We start from the raw sequence: 18,134 nt of genomic DNA on the forward strand, positions 1-18,134 counted from the left end.
TGAAGTTTTTCTTTATTTTTCTATTTAAAATAAGGATGGTACTGTATATTTATATTGAAGCATAGGTGAAGGGGCATATGATTATATTCCCATATTGTAGTGTATGGTTTGATTTTATTAAAGCAGTGTTAATGCAAAATAAAAAATAAAAAATAAACTGTTTTTTAACCCCTTAAGAACACATGACATGTCATGATTCCCTTTTATTCCAGAAGTTTGGTCCTTAAGGGGTTAAAAAGCTAACAAAACATACAGAAAGTTGACAATAGTTTTGAAAATTAATTTTACTGCTAATAAAAACAAAATATTTATGAACAATGGATAGTGCTTAATGGACACCAAAAGTGACCAAAATGCAATATATTTCTAAAAAAATAAATAAAATAAAAGTTCACCACAACCAATAGCTAATGTTTAGTGCTAAAACAGAGTTAGTGATTTACATATAAAATATGGAAGTTATATTTTATACTTGTTTATTTGCTTGTTTATTTTTGCTAAATGTTATATTACATTTCGTCTTTTCTGAAAATAATTAAATGCCATTAAAATGTTCAATGTAATCCCTACCTGATCTGATGGTAACAAGAGAACCATTTCTTACAGCTATGTGTAATGTATAATATAATTCAATAAATCACAACAAACGTAACACATTTATCCAAATATCACAAATGAGTTCATTGGTTTTCTTCATTTTAGATTTAACCTAATGAAATATTTTACTTCCATTTGGAAAAAAAAGAGCACAGGGTTCATGAGACATATACATGCAAAATGCAAAGCTTTGCCAGGAAATAATAGAGTTTATCTTCACTCCTCTTTAATGACTCACCAAAATCACATATATAGTAATTTTACTGTTGTCTCATTAAAGAACATATGTAGCTTTTGGAGCCTTGACTTTTTGCCATTCGAACAAACTGAGGATAGCAGATGGAGAATGGAGAGGTGGTTGCTTTAACACCTCAGCATTCAAAAGTTCAAACTTTCCTTTTTGTCGCCTTTTGGGAATAGTGAAGTGTAAACTTATCAGATCTGGACTTTATTAGTAACTGTCTCCTGCATGTGCTAATGCCCACCCAGTATGTGCCTTTATCTCACTTTGATGACATCCCTGTGTGCCTTATCATTAACAAATGCCAGAGAGACCATATAAATTATAAACAATGTCACAAACATCAAGCTTTGCCTAATACCCGCTGACCCAGCTCACACACAGATAACAAGCTCAAGAAGAGAAGAGATTAAAAAAAAGAGAGACAAAATGCAGTGCTAACCAGAACCCACTGTTTATTAAACAGATGCTAAACTTATTTTAGGTACAAGCAGGGGGTCTGCGGCATGGGTTTCATGAATGTTTACATTGATCGAATGACAGGATTAACATATTTGTATAAATAAAGGATGTTCAGTCTAGCAAATTACTGCATAATTACACCCAGTGAATGGAAAAACAAGCTCTGATATTACGCTAAATCACACAAAAAGGTCTTGCGGTCACAACTAATTTACCAAAGTTTACATCTGTGTGATACATTTTTCGTGTAGGGGCTGTGCCCTATCAATGTGATTTAATATTAAATGATAATATCCTGGATTTTTACGTTTTAATTGTTTATTACCATTTCATACACAGTAAATGAATTTTTGATCTAGTACATTAGATAATATGTAAAAAAAAAGGAAAAAAAAGTGACAAACTTGACTATTGCCCCCGATATACTACAGATGGTCTTTGACATACTGAAGCTTGATAAAATCTCCTGTGGGAGTCAAAACATTGCCTGTTTTTTTTTTTTTTAAATGAAATCTGCCTAAACACCTTCTTTTCGAATGTTTTTTTTTTAAGTAAGCATTTATAAAATATAACAGGTTATACAATATGGGGAAAAATAAACGGAAAAATAAACTAAGGGAAAGGGTACAGAAGACAGGGTAGGAATAATTGGAAAAAGTTATTTCCCTTTTCTTCTACAATGAAACGTGTATATAAAATATAATATTCACAGTTATGAAACATACAATATGCACATGCTTTCATGGCAATGTTACTATTTGCATACAAATAAAAAGAATGATGAAAATCATTCTATACTGCAATAAACAACAATATGTTATATACGGATTTAAATAAAAACAGATCTTTAGGCACGGGAAAGGAAAGGAAACAATACAATTAGGGGATAACAAAAATATATACAAAGTTAAAGGACCTTCTATATGTGCCGGATCCAACTTTCTTCATGATTATTGATTTACTAAAACCTTTCCACAAAATTATGATTTTGCACAACTTGAGCATTGACAGGTGAAAGAGCTGTTACAAAACAAAACAAAAAGTTAATAAAAAAAAAAAAAGAAATGAAGCCAACAATCTGTTTACATTTTTGTTAAAAGTTTGGTCTTGAAACGTAGCTGGTACAGTTGTTTAGTTTTGCATATATCTGGTTGGATGCGCCCCCTCCCTCCCTCACCAATGTCCTGAGTCTGACCTGGACAAGGAAGAATTATGTGAACAGTACTGAGCTGTGGGTTGTTGAAGAGTTAAAGTAATAATAATAGCAATATTAATATTCACAGATAGTTACATATCTGTTTAAGATACTGATGACTAACACATCCCTGGACAAAAAAAAAAAAATATATAAAAATAATAAAATATTATTCATCAAGAGGGGCTTGGAGAATTGTCATCCATTTTGCCATACCTTGGTGGTATATGGGTTGTTATTATTATAACAAAGAGTGGCCACAAAGATATATATATATATATATATATATATATATATATATATAGAGAGAGAGAGAGAGAGAGAGAGAGAGAGAGAGAGAGAGAGAGAGTAGGCAAAACACTTTCACTCATCTAACACTAACTGTAACAATGCAATGATTTGTGGACCCAGGACATACTTGAAAACAAGAGAAATCTCAATGTATCTTTCCTGGTAAAATATTTTATAAATAAATAAATAAATCTCTTTGCCTCTATCTCCTGTGGTGAAAAGGAAGATGGTTATTAGAATTATGCATTCAGCTTTAAACAAATGGTGATTCATTTGAATTATGGGAGATCGGAAGGTCGTCCGAATTCTGTAACTTCAAATGGGCATATGGACAAATCATGAAGCAATGGACAATTGATTAAAAAAAAATCATTTGATTCAGGATTTGGGATTCCATTGATGGCACCAAAAATAAAAAGATGATTTATGGGAAATGTTGATTGAAGGTTAGGGGACAGCCACTAAATGTTGATTGTATTTACAGATCAAGTGAGAAGTGATCAATAGAAATAAAAAAGGAGAAATAAATAAATCTATGTTGAAATATTTCATTTGATATATTTATTAGGTATATAATATATATTGATTTTTTATAGCCTATATTCCTTTTTCTCTATTGGTTACTTCTTATCACTTGATCCAGGCCCTGAATGTCCATCGGGCAAACTGGGCAAATGCCGGTGGGCCGCAATGGCCAAAGGCCGAGGCCGGCCGGTCCATGCAGAGCCAGCCCCGCTGTGTTCCATGAAGGGCCAGTGGGGAGATCAAAGATCTCCCTCACCGGCCCACATGCAGTCAAACGCGGCCGCCGGCGGGTAGAGAGGGAGGGAGACAGCCAGCAGAGAAGAACCCGGCAGAGCTCTAACTTGCAGCTCCGCCGGGTTTCTCTCACGGTCCTAATCTCGCGAGAGTGAACTCTAGAGTTCACTCACCACTGGACCACCAGGGATGGATGGCAGCAGGGGGATATAATGTCAGTTTTTATTATTCTTTATTAAAAAAATGAATACATCAATATTGGCCTTCCCCAACACACAGTCCTTACAAACACACACATCACCCTCATACAGCACCCTAACATACAGCACCCTAACACACACACACACATACACACAGCACCCTAACATACAGCATCCTAACATACAGCACCCTAACACACACACACAGCACCCTAGCATACAGCACCCTAACACACACACACACAGCACCCTAACATACAGCACCCTAACACACACACACACACACACACACACACACACAGCACCCTAACATACAGCACCTTAACATACAGCACCCTAACACACACACACAGCACCCTAACATACAGCACCCTAACATACAGCACCCTAACACACACACACAGCACCCTAACATACAGCACCCTAGCATACAGCACCCTAACATACAGCACCCTAACATACAGCACCCTAGCACACACACAGCACCCTAACATACAGCACCCTAACACACACACACACACACAGCACCCTAACATACAGCACCCTAACACACACACAGTACCCTAACATACAGCACCCTAACATAAACACACAGCACCCTAAAACACACACAGCACCTTAACATACAGCACCCTAACACACACACACACAGCACCCTAACATACAGCACCCTAACATACAGCACCCTAACACACACACAGCACCCTAACATACAGCACCCTAACACACACACACAGCACCCTAACATACAGCACCCTAACACACACACACACAGCACCCTAACACACACACATCACCCTAACATACAGCACCCTAACACACACACACAGCACCCTAACACACCCACATCACCCTAACATACAGCACCCTAACACACACACAGCACCCTAACACACAAATCACCCTAACACACACACACAGCACCCTAACAGATGGCACCGTAACACACACACACAGCACCCTAACATACAAAACCCTAATACACACACACACACACAGCACCCTAACACACACAGCATCCTAACACACACACAGCACCCTAACAGACAGCACCCTAACACACACACACACACACACACAGCACCCTAACAGACAGCACCCTAACACACACACACACACAGCACCCTAACAGACAACACTCTAACACACAGCACCCTAACATACAGCACCTTAACATACAGCACCCTAACACACACACACAGCACCCTAACATACAGCACCCTAACATACAGCACCCTAACACACACACACAGCACCCTAACATACAGCACCCTAGCATACAGCACCCTAACATACAGCACCCTAACATACAGCACCCTAGCACACACACAGCACCCTAACATACAGCACCCTAACACACACACACACACACACAGCACCCTAACATACAGCACCCTAACACACACACAGTACCCTAACATACAGCACCCTAACATAAACACACAGCACCCTAACACACACACAGCACCTTAACATACAGCACCCTAACACACACACACACACAGCACCCTAACATACAGCACCCTAACATACAGCACACCCTAACATACAGCACCCTAACACACACACACAGCACCCTAACATACAGCACCCTAACACACACACACAGCACCCTAACACACACACATCACCCTAACATACAGCACCCTAACACACACACACAGCACCCTAACACACCCACATCACCCTAACATACAGCACCCTAACACACACACAGCACCCTAACACACAAATCACCCTAACACACACACACAGCACCCTAACAGACGGCACCCTAACACACACACACAGCACCCTAACATACAAAACCCTAACACACACACACACACACACAGCACCCTAACACACTCAGCATCCTAACACACACACAGCACCCTAACAGACAGCACCCTAACACACACACACACACACACACACAGCACCCTAACAGACAGCACCCTAACACACACACACACACAGCACCCTAACAGACAACACTCTAACACACAGCACCCTAACACACACAGCACCCTAACACACACACACACACACATCACCCTTACACAGCACCCTAACACACACATCACCCTCACACAGCACCCTAACATACACACACACACACACTATACTCCTCACAAATGCACACTACACCCCTCACACATACACACTACACCCTTCACACACACACTGCACACCTCACACATACACACAACAGCCCCCAAACACGCTGCATTACTCACACACACACAATACTTCCAAACATATATGTATATATACTACAAAACCCCTCACACAAATACTGCACACCTAAAAACATTAAATTCCAGACAAACACTAGATTTCTTACCCAACTCTGGATCATCTACAGATATACACACACTAGATCCCCTACACACAGATGCTGCACCACCCACACACACACTACATTTCTAACATACACACTCTGGATCCCCTATACACACACTAGATTCCATGTAGCAAACACAGTGTCTCCATAAATGGGATACAGTGAGTATCCCAATTATGGAAACCACTGAGACAAGTTTCAAGAAAACATAACGCAAGCATGTTATTAAATTTGCTTGTGCTGTGCAGAACAAATGCAGGGCCTTTTTCTCATGCCCTGGAAGAGCATTGAACCAACATGCTCACTTTGAGATGGGGCGTGCCTGTCATTAGGGGGTGACAAAACACACCCTATCTGGCCCCGCCCCTTTTTCAGTGGGCCGCTGTGAATAAAAAATCCCCTTTTTAGTTTTTTTTTAATAGTTTTTCCCAAAACGACAAAAAAATAAATACAAATAAATAATTGTTTGAGGTCGCTGTACTTCTTGATCTTTATTTTCCAGGATTGCCAGTACTTCAATATACAAATGGTGAGGATACCTCTGTAATAGGAAACATATAGTGTTAGGAAAACAAACATGTATTCCTAACACTATAGTGCTGGGCTATGTATTTTGGATTCCGGCCCCACTCTGAATGGAGTAAAAAGTACTTACCTGGTCTCGATGCAGCTGGCCCCACCTCCACAGCTGAGATCATTGAATAAATGCAGAGCATGGCGATACTGAATGCACACAATGCAGGACTAAAATAGGAAGTGCCTCTTGTGGCTGTTTGAGTGATGCTTTTTATTTCAGGGTTAAGGTAACAGAAATACTGCACTCAGACATCTCACTGAGATAAAGTGGTGTGGTTCTCTATAGTGTCCCTTTAGCTGAGCCATGTAGTTTAAATTGATCGCAAGGTTTCTTTGCTGCTTAAATAGTATAGAAACAAATTGTGAATAGTTGCTAAATATTTGCAAAGTCTGTGTATCTCAACTCTTTGTAAACAAAACACAGGATGATCTACAAACATTGGCTACTGAATAGCAAACCTGCTATGCATACCACTGTCTACACTATTTTTGTCTCAATCATGCCATCAAATGTATTTGTAGTTCTTACAACCACTGCTTTATTAGTAGTATTGTTTTTTTTTTTATCAACTTTTTTATTACATTCAGAGCCACTGGTATACTGAATAGGAATACAGGGGAATATGTACAGGGAGGATAAGCTCTACGTAATTAAACAGTGGGTTACCTGAGGCAGCAAACACTGTAAAAGAATGGGTATTCCTTTATCCCCCAAATGATACACATAGATTAAAAAAAAACAAGTTGTGCCGAATTATTATTATTATTTTATTATTTATATAGCGCCAGCAAATTCCGTAGCGCTGTACAATGGGAATAAATAACAAATAAATAGTGCGTATAGTAGAAAAGTGTGAAGTAAGTCCAACAGGATATAGTCCACAATGTTCTGTATCAAATATTCTTGCTTCTTGGAGTTTAATCCATGGGTACATGAAAAGGAGCAGAAAAAAACAAACAATTAAGTCAATGGTGGAGACTGTGGCAAACCTAGCCACTTCTGGACTATAATCGGAGAAGGTTGTCTGTAGGCTGTACTGTGTGCTATGTATAACTTGCTATGTGTGTATTTTGCTATGGTAATTCGCATGCTGGCAGCCGTAAGCTACCAGCATCCAAGTACTTCGTTCGGCGAACAGCGGCTATCTAGGCTGTTCGCCAAACGAATCCGGGCCCTCCTGATAGATCACACATTTATGGTCGTGTGGCGCTTGTTAACCGGTTGCAACAATGTTGCAATCGGTAATTATAGACCCTCCTGGGTGGCCGTCGTTCGGCTACCGACCATGCGGCGGTTGGCCATCTTGGTTCGTCTATTTTGCAGCGGTGTTTGGTCATCGAGCGCTTGGAACTAAAAACGGCTACTCGATGATGCGAACACCGCTGCACTTCCAGGCCGTTCGGGAGCCCGGTTTTCGGTAGAAAAGTTCCCCTAAAGGTTAAGCGTCCATCTTGGTGGGAGTATCCCTCTCGTGCAGCAGTGCCTGTTGGGAGAATTACAATGTCTGATGGGAGAAATCCCCTGAATTGTCTGTAAGGAAACCCCTAGCATGGGGAACTGCTTAAATATGCCATCTTGTGAATAAAGCGAGTTAGTTGACTCCCAAACTGTGTTTCGTCCGGTTATTGGGAGGATTTGGGGACTTGCATTACTTTTCAGCGCTGACTGTGGATTTACCTGTGAAACCAGCGGAGATCGTGGACTCTAATACTGCCCTCCGCTACAGAGACTAATATACAAGGTGGAATACAAGCCATAAATAAGAAACCACACACAAGAAAAGAGCTTACGCCTTAGCTCAATGTATTAGGTGTATGGTGATATAATCCCCACCTTATGAATATCAGTTGGTGACAGATTCTTCAACCATGGAAGTATTCACATGTAAGGAAAAGGAAATACAATATATAATTATAGTGCTCTCTCTTATGGTAAATTAATTTAAAAAAAATTGAGCCATTTTTATTTTTGCTTGAGCAGCCAAATCTGCTCAGAACATTTAATGTTCTGTGAGTGTGTTTCTTATTTATCACACACCCCATGTTTGATTACAGCATCTCACTATTGTCCATTTTTGTTATTTTGGGAGCAATTACTGCACACTTGCCACTGGTCACCACTGGCTGTTATTCACAAAACGCTTTCATACACAAGTTGGAAGTGGAGCTGGTTTAAAGCATGGGATCGTGTGAGTGGGCATTCACATATTTTATGTTTTATACACAAGGTTTGTGTTCCACCTTGTATATTAGTCTGCACCTTTGGTTTGTTTGTTTTGCTCTTCTTCATGTACCCATTGATTAACTCCAAGTCTCATCAGTAGCAAGTATATTTGATACAGAAAATTGTGGACTATATCCAGTTGGACTTTCTACATAATGTTCTACTATACCTACGATTTGTTTGTTATTTGGCACAACCTGCTTTCTTTTTGAGTTGTCCATACTGAATATGTAGTATAACCTGTGATGATACAAACTGATGTAAAAGATGAAATGGGATTTTAATCTGAAAATCTGTGATGAAGTATATTCCTAAAAGGAGGGGATTTCTTACTGCAAGATTAGATTAGATTAGATTAGAATGATGTAAAGATGAACTGTGGTCCAAGTAGAAAATTCTACGGGAATTGTATTTATTTTAGAGTGTGTCAGGTTCCTTTAGGGGGAAACAAGCTGGGTTCTTTTGAATAGATGTGTTTTAAAAAGAACCTTTTACATTTTTAAATGTGGATGACACTCTGACAGACTGATGTGGAGAATTTCTCTGAATGCCTCCGTGTTTGTAAAGGAGTAATGGAAGTTTTCAGCAGCAAGAATGATAGAAGTGTAGAAGCACATGCAATTAGCAGGGGGTGGAGAATGTAGGGGAGGTTTGTTTGCAAATGGGTGCTGATGAAAGATGCATGATGTAGATGAGATGTGGATGAGAGATATGTAGCATAGTTGATGTATAAATGAGAGATCTATGCGTTTTTAACACATCTATTTTAAACTCTCAGTTCTAAGTAATTCATTTACTTAATGGTGAGTTTCAGAGATCTACCAAACTAATTGCAAAATGCAGGCAAAACAGCGAAATTGTGTTATTTTTTAAGATCAGCTTAGCTTTTTAACACACTTAATTCAAGTTATATTTTAATGTTTAATTTATTTATTACTGGTATTTATAAAGTTCCAACAGATTCCGCAGTGCTGTACAATGAGTGAAGAACATACAATATACACAAATACAAAAGGTAGAGAGGGCCCTGCCCGTAAGCTGAGATCTAGCCATTTAAGCTATTTTATAGAAAGTGCTTAGCTAGATAGCCCGTAAGCTTACAATCTAACATTTTGAAGGACATATCCATGCGCTATTTGCTTATTGTATGAATATTGCATACAAATTGGAGTGGGAGGTATTTATTAAAGTATATCCAGATGTTCACATTAATATGTGCATAGACCTTAACATTATGTTAGATATGAACTCACAATACCTCAAAGTTTGTCATGAAATTCAGAATTTAAGCAAATTAAATCTGAATTACAAAACTGAGGTTAAAATAGCCAATTAGTGGTTTTTGGGTAAATTGGATAATTTTTTACAATCAGCTGTTTTAACCTCAAATTTTCCATTGTATTTAATTTGCTAAAAGAAAGAATTTAGTGAATAACATTGTTGGTGCATAAATATCAAAGATAAAAGTTCTATTCGTATAAAAGGTAAGTTTTAAAGAAAAGGACCCACAAAGAGAACACAGTAACTACTCTAGCATTTAATCAAATAAACCATGTCTATTTGCAATATATTTTTATCACACAGAACAATACAATTGGTTTTGTGTGCTGTAGAATAAGAGTAAAATACAACCTATTTGTAGTATTGAGGCAAAACATGGCAACATATATTGATAGTGCTTGTGGTACATAGTAATAAAAGAAAGCAAAAAACACAAACAACTAAAACACATTTTGAAGGACATATACATGCACTATTTGCTTATTGTATGAATATTACATACACATCTGAGTGGGAGGTGTTTATAAAGTATATCCAGATGTTCACATTACTATGTGCATTGACCTTAACATTCATTCCTTAACAGCTCATAAGGCAACAAAGTGAACATTTCTCAATATAATGAAGTCACTGATTGACAAGTCAATGTCAAAAACAAAGGTACCATTTTATGAGTTGATATGCTAGCTGCACTTGGTGATGTATTTAATATGGATACAGAGAGATGACAGAAGCTACTGTGTGTAAATGACTAAGCCGGTCTGCGCTGACATGGGTTCATTGTTAAAGAAACAATACTAATTGATATAGAGCATTCCTTGGCTTAACCTTCTGACCCACTTATTAACCCATTTGCCCCTTTTTATAGAACCAGGGACGTCTTAAAAACAACATTAAATACAAAAGTAGATCTATATGAAATAATCTCTGTGCAATCTCTGTGGTATATATTTCTATTTAACAAAAGGAAAAAAAGGAAGCATTAAACATAAAGAATTTCACAGAAAGGTTGGGTCAGTAAATGCACACGGCATGTTTAGCTCATTACAGCATTAGTACACTAGAATATGTGTGTCTACACATACTATGTACTCAATCTCTAGAGGGAGGGTAAAGGTTACACAAAAATTACATTGACTAGAGTCTTTATCTGATCAGTTATGGTCGTGAAAACTCTCCAAGCCTGTTGAAATACTCCTATAGAGAAACATAGATAGAGCAACTTAGAATGGTTTTTATCAGATAGACTAAGTAACTTATGCACGGAAATGGGACACATTTACAACAGGAATCCTTGCCTGACCTAGGCAGGTGTATCTCCAAACCTCTCTCTACCTTTTACCTGCCAGCAGATACTTGATACATTGCTTGTTGCTACTTTTAAAAAGTAGTAACTGTTTAATGCCTACCAATTTCACAAGTAGAGACATAGCATTACTGGCAGCCGCTGGGAAACAAAACCCCCAAAACAGTCATTAAAGGGACACTATAGTCACCAGAACAACTACAGCTTAGGCATTTTTATGCAATACAATTGTACATTGCCCTTAGGGACACCTCCAAGTGGCCACTTCTCAGATGGCCACTGGAGGGGCTTCCTGGCTCAGGGCTGCACAGTAATCAGCCCTACTGTTCAGTGTCCCCACGGCTGAATTTTCCTCATAGAGATGCATTTACTCAATGCATCTCTATGAGGAGGTCCCGATTGGCCAAAACAGTGTTTGGCCCGTTGCCTTGCCGATTTTAGCCAATCCAATGCTTTCCCAATGAAAAATGTGCAATTTTAATGATGTCACCAAGGGGGCAGTGCCAGTGCCGGCGGACCCATGGAGATATATATGAAACCAGGGGGCTGCTCTCACCTGAACAGGCATAAATGGGGTGCTGCTGGGGGCCAATTTATACAATACATGAGATCCAGCGCACTCACTTATCCACTAAACAGCAACTTCAATGTTGACAGATTTTATAAGTTTAAAAAAAATAAAAAATCCTAATCTAGGCAAAAATAATGTGGGCTTAGTTACATCATATGATCATACATTGCATAAGCCTGCCACAACGTCAATGTACCCCATCTTTGGCAGGTCCTACTCTAACAGCCTAATGTCTTCTCTTATGAGATACTTACTTGGGAAAAAAAAAATTCCATCTGGGGTTCTCTGTAGTACAAGGCTAAATAGGGACCAGGGAGGGGTGCAAAACCAAGGAGTTGGCTAGGCTCCCAAATATATATACAGTGGTACCTCAGATTACGAATTTAATGCATTCTCCGGGATGTTTTGTATTACAAGAAATTTGTAAACAAAACTTGGTTTCACATAGGAATACATTGAAAACCAATTAATCCATTCTGGAGGTCAGAAAAAAGTCAAAATGAGCTGGCATGGAAACCAACTCACAATGCAGAACACACAGTGAAACGCATGCAAATGACGAAGCTCAGCTCTCTAATTTTCCATCGCTTGAGAAACGCTCCAAAAAAGTCCAGAAACTGCTGCAAAAAAATTCCAAAATAGTTCCAAAACTCGACGCAAAAACTGCTCCAACACCTCCAGCACCTCCACACTCGATGCCATGTGCTACCCACGGACTCCAGCATTCATGGGGCCGGCACTAAAAAAAACCCAAGACGCATCCTGGGGAAACTTACTTTGTATTGCAAAAATAATTTGTTAACCGAGGCATTATTTTCAATGGATTTTTATTTGTAAACTGAAAATTATGTTAACCGAGGTACCATTGTATATATATATATATATATATATATATATATATGTATATATAATAAACCAGGGGACTGGCTGCACTCACTGAACATGCATATATTTGGTGCTGCTGGAAGCCAATTTATACAATACAAAAGAAAATCCAGCGCTCTCCCTAATCCACTAAACAGCATCTTCGGTGCTGACAGATTTAAGCAAATTACAATCACAATCCAATTCAGTTCAGGCAAAGCCAAGGCAAACAGTGCAAACAAGGTAGAGAAATAGAAACATTTTTAATTTCTTCTCTTCTTTGCATGCTTGCTATATGCTGACTGCCAGATACAAATTATAACACTTATAACAACTACAGACAGGCAGTCAGAATAGGATTGATTAGTTGCTGAAAGATTAGATGTGGATTCCTGCATTTAATTATATTCTACACATCTCACAAATACATTTGGGTTCAAAATAGTTGTTAAATAAAGATGAAATAAAAAAATCTAAATACTTGATTTTCTTTTAAATTGAATAAGTGACAATGCACATGAAAATATGCTGGTGGAGTGAGAGTTTATTATCCCTTTCTTGCAGACGTAGATATGGAGTAGTCAAAATGAATGCTACAAACTTCTTAATAATTGCTGGCCATCCTGTGTATACATTCCATTGCGTGGGTTTCCTAGGCTGAAGTTGGTGAAATGAAGGGGCTTTGAAGGGAATACTAGGTCTGGTCTGGTAAGCTTGAAGACCTCAAAGGCCTCAAAGGCCTCAATGCTGAATTTGACATTTTCCTATGAAATCCTGCAGGAATTCAGTAACCCTGTCATTAGTTATATTTAAGCTGCTTCTTACTGGCCCCAACGCACAGATTCACTCATTCAACTGACTAGGGTCATTATGTGCAAAATCTCCATGTAGATTTCTACTTTGAAGAAATTTAATTTTGGAAAGCCAGTGACACATTTTAGATGATCAATCTGTGATAAAGGACATCAGGGAGCAATAGTGATTTTATTTAGCTTCTGGCACATGATACATGAAGATAGTTCAGAGAGGCATATTTTTTAATTCACAAGGAAGAAAAAACATGTAACTACATTTGGGGACACTAACTCGTTAGAATACAGGGCACACAAAATTGTCCGAGTCCAGTGTGGATCAGTTTATAAAGGAAGATAGTGGTGTCTCTGTATTTTTTCCAGTGAAAATGAAATAGATGATGCTATTCTTCTTTTATCTCTGGGTGATGCATACTGGTCTACTATAATAAGTAAATCTAATAATTATTAAGGGCAGAGTAACAACAACCAGTTCTCTTAAAGGGACACTGTAGGCACCCAGACCACTTCAGCCCATTAAAGAGATTTGGGTGCCAACTCCCATCATCCTTAACCATGAACATGTAAATATTGCAGTTTTTATAAACTGCAATAATTACCTTGAAGAGTTAAGTCCTCCTCTGCTGGCTGTCTACCAGACAGCCACTAGAGGGACTTCCGGGTTCTTAGATGACTTTTGGTAGTCTAAATGACGCTAGAAGTCCTCACGCTGTGCGTGAGGACTTCCAGCATCGCCAGAATCCCCATAGGAAAGCATTGAGTAATGCTTTCCTATGGGGAGATCCAAATGCGAGCGTGGCCATTACCTCGCATGCGCATTAGATCTCCCCCACCTGTGCATCAAACAAGGTCTCAATGTTGTTAAACAATACTGAGCATCACATTATTTTTATGGGATGTGATGACTATATATTTTACTTATACATGATATATATTAAATGTGTATTCAGAGGCCTTCTCCAGTCAACCAAAGAATCAACAAAAGAATGTTCCCCTATTTCAAAAAGCAACAACGAGAGAGCTCAACAGAAACATTGTAAGTGCCACACTTTACTGAAGAGGCAGAGCAGAGTATCCAATGTCTAGTCTTGGTGGTAGCAGAGCTGGTGAGAAATCTAGTGATAATGATATTTATATTTCCCCACCACTAAAGACATTTGTTTATGTCCATCCCAGGTATAAATCAACTATGATACAGAGTAATTAGAAGAGCAAAGTCTGGAGAGTAGAGTCAACAGTCCACTATTTCCTGCATCTACAGGCTACCCTTGCCAAATTGTCTACGCCTATCTCTAACTGCAGTAGAATGGTATCATTTAATAAAAACAGGTGGAGCATCATCTCCTACCAGTTCCAGATGTAGCTCATGTAGTGAGATTATCACTAATACCACTTTCTCACTACCTACCCATTAGCATTAGCCAACCAAGTGCTCGTGTAGAGGTTAGTGTTGTGACAGCTTCCGAAGCTTTGCAAATTCACCTGCATCTTTCTAAGTCAAGCATTTGGGCTACAAAGTAAGATTTGACATTTCTTCAACAGCTTCTCAGAAGATCTAAATGAAGAAGTGAGTAAGGGGAGAGTGAAGGCCATATCACCAATGCCAGTTTGATATAACATCTGCATATGCATTAGAAGTCTGTATTACTGAGGAAGAAGACAAAAGAGAAGATACTAGGGTCCACTTTATCCAAATCTGTTCACAAACTACTACCACTGGTACTTCCTCCACTGCCACCACCCTCAGGCAGAACAGGGGGATGTTGAGTCTAGTGCCACCAGGCTACAGGTACATGCAGAAACTCAGTCCACATTATCTCAGAGCTGTGCCCACGAGCCAAATCTTGAACATTTTGTTGGCTTTCATGCAAGGGGCATGTCAAAGCAGCAGACTAACAATATCACCTTCCTGATCACCCAGCTTCCTTTTCCATGATAGGAGGAGAGGTGGCAGTGCAGGAGCTTTTGTTACATGCTGAAGTGATGGGAAAAAAACATACTTCAACAAACTTCTTTCAGTAAAAAATAATAAACAATTAATAAATCAAAATTCCCGATGCACGTTTCACTGCATAGCTGCATTGAAACTTGCATCCGGATTTTTTTGACTGGGCACTTTTTTGAGCCCTCTTATAATGGCACCTATTTAGTCCTTTAGTTTAGTGGTTGTGTGATTCTCTTAGCTCAGTTTAGCTATAGATGATAGTAGGTTGCTGTCACTTCAGCAACTGAGGTGTTCTCTGACCTTTACTTATTTATCTACTTTCAATGATCTCTCCTCATGTCCCTGTTTTTTTCCCTACTACTGCAGTACCTTGAAATTCATGGTTCCTTTTCAAAACCCCTTTAGATATGTTTTTCCCCAGTGAGTGGGAACCCTAATTTCAATGAGGAGGGTTCAGTGCTTCGCAGACACTGACCCCCTCCTTTATTCACAGGATTATCTAAGGAAACTGGTATCCATCTACTTTTATTTTTAAGCCCCTGTGTACTACTTACTTATTTTTATTTTAATATAGGTCTCTACCACTATACAACTTTACTTAGCCGTTGTTACTGTGTACATTTGACCGCACTTAATAAAGTCGTAGATATTTCTGGGAAATTCCTCTATATCTTTATCTAAACACACTACTTTTAGACACCATTCAGAGAGTATTATTGTCTGTAGGTTCTTATTTACCAGCTAGGGGGCTGTGTCTTTTGGTGGACATTTCTTCAGTACATATTTTTTTCAAATTCTATATTTGGGTTCATGCCCTGGGTAGATTGGTACTACCCACACTAACACATTCCGATTGAGAGCAGTGTTGTTGAGTGCACACTTTATTCCTTGATGTTTATGTTGGATGCAGCTATATATGAATGCAGAGATGTGTTCCTTGTTTTTTTTTCTCAGTTCCCCTTCTTGCCTGCTTTGTCTCTCCATATTCTATCCTGCATGCGCTCCCATCACACTTTCTCTCTAAAATGTACTTACCGTACCTCACACCTCAAGTCCCACACCACTCTAATTGAGCCTACCCCACATTCTCATTCTGACAGTGGCACATGCCACTCAGCCCTCCATTGGGTGCACTGCTCTGATAGCAGGTCCAGCTCGCATCAGTTGGGTCATGTCTAATTGCTTCTGAATATGCACAACCACCCTTTTTAAAGCAGCTAAACCGACATCAATTTTACACTTAATTGAACTCTTGAATTAAAACTTTTAAGAAAGTGCATTTCCTTTTACCGTATCACTTTTCATTTTTGAAAGGTATTTCTATCTGGTAAGGTATTTGCTTGGGTTTTAGAGGTTTTTTTTTTGTGTTCATTATTTGTTTACCTCTTTGAGTATTTTCCTTCAGCCTAGTTAATTTTTTTTCCTTCAATATCCTTCTTGGTTATATTTGTGTATTGGGATGTACCATCCTAACGTTGCCTTCACTTAAATCTCTCTCCTCTTTCTTCTACTTTTGTGTTTATCAGACCCTTCCTTATTATTTTTTCACTTTTTTGGGGGGGTCTTTCCCCATTTGGCATGTCTTTCTCCATCCTTCTATATCTCCATCACTTCCATATGTCTTCCTCACACTAACATGTCTTTATCAACCTCCACTTTTAAAGTGGCACTGTCATGCTGAACGTACCTTTCTTTAATTGATTCCTCTTCTCTCCCTGTGTCGGGATCTGTTCTTCATTTCTTCCTGTCTGCTCTAGTTTTCTTTAAAACATAAGACAAAGTAGGGACTACAAAGTAGGGAGGGTTTCTCCATTCGTGTTAGGACGCAATTCGTGACTTTGTTCTGATCGGCATATCATTCTGAGCAAGAATTTCATTCTATTGCAAGATGCAGCCGCTTAGTAGATAACTCCCTAATTCTCACGGTATTAGGGAGCTATTTACCAAAAGGCTGAAAGACCTAAATTGGTCTTTCAGCCAAATTTACCAATACTAAGTAAAGATTACTTAGTGTTAGTAAATTCTGCCCCTATTCGCTATACCGCGAGTAGGGGCATGTCTAGTAAACAGTGAGCAGCCAGTGGCTGCTCACTGTTAAAAAAAAAACACCCTGATGTCAACCCTCCCGAGCCCCACCCGTGCCGCGTGAGTGGGGGCTATTAAACTGAATGGGGGACCTATTGCTCCCCCCAAGACTCCCACACCTGAGCGGCAGGTGGGGCCCTAAATAACAATAAGGGGGGGACATTTCGTCCCCCCCTAGCCCCCACCCTAAATGAAAATAGGGTAACCTATTGTCCTCCCCCCTGCCCCCACCTCTGAGCAGCAGGTGTGGGCCCTAAATTACAGTAAAGGAGGGGGACTATTGTCCTCCCCCTCACCCCCACCCCTTTTATTTGGCCTTTTTTGGGGCTGAAAAAATAAGATTTTAGAAAAAGAAGAAGACATCAAATGGTAAGCTTTACAATAGGTAAATATTATAAT

Source organism: Pelobates fuscus, chromosome 1, assembly GCF_036172605.1.
Source record: "Pelobates fuscus isolate aPelFus1 chromosome 1, aPelFus1.pri, whole genome shotgun sequence".
NCBI lineage: Eukaryota > Metazoa > Chordata > Amphibia > Anura > Pelobatidae > Pelobates > Pelobates fuscus.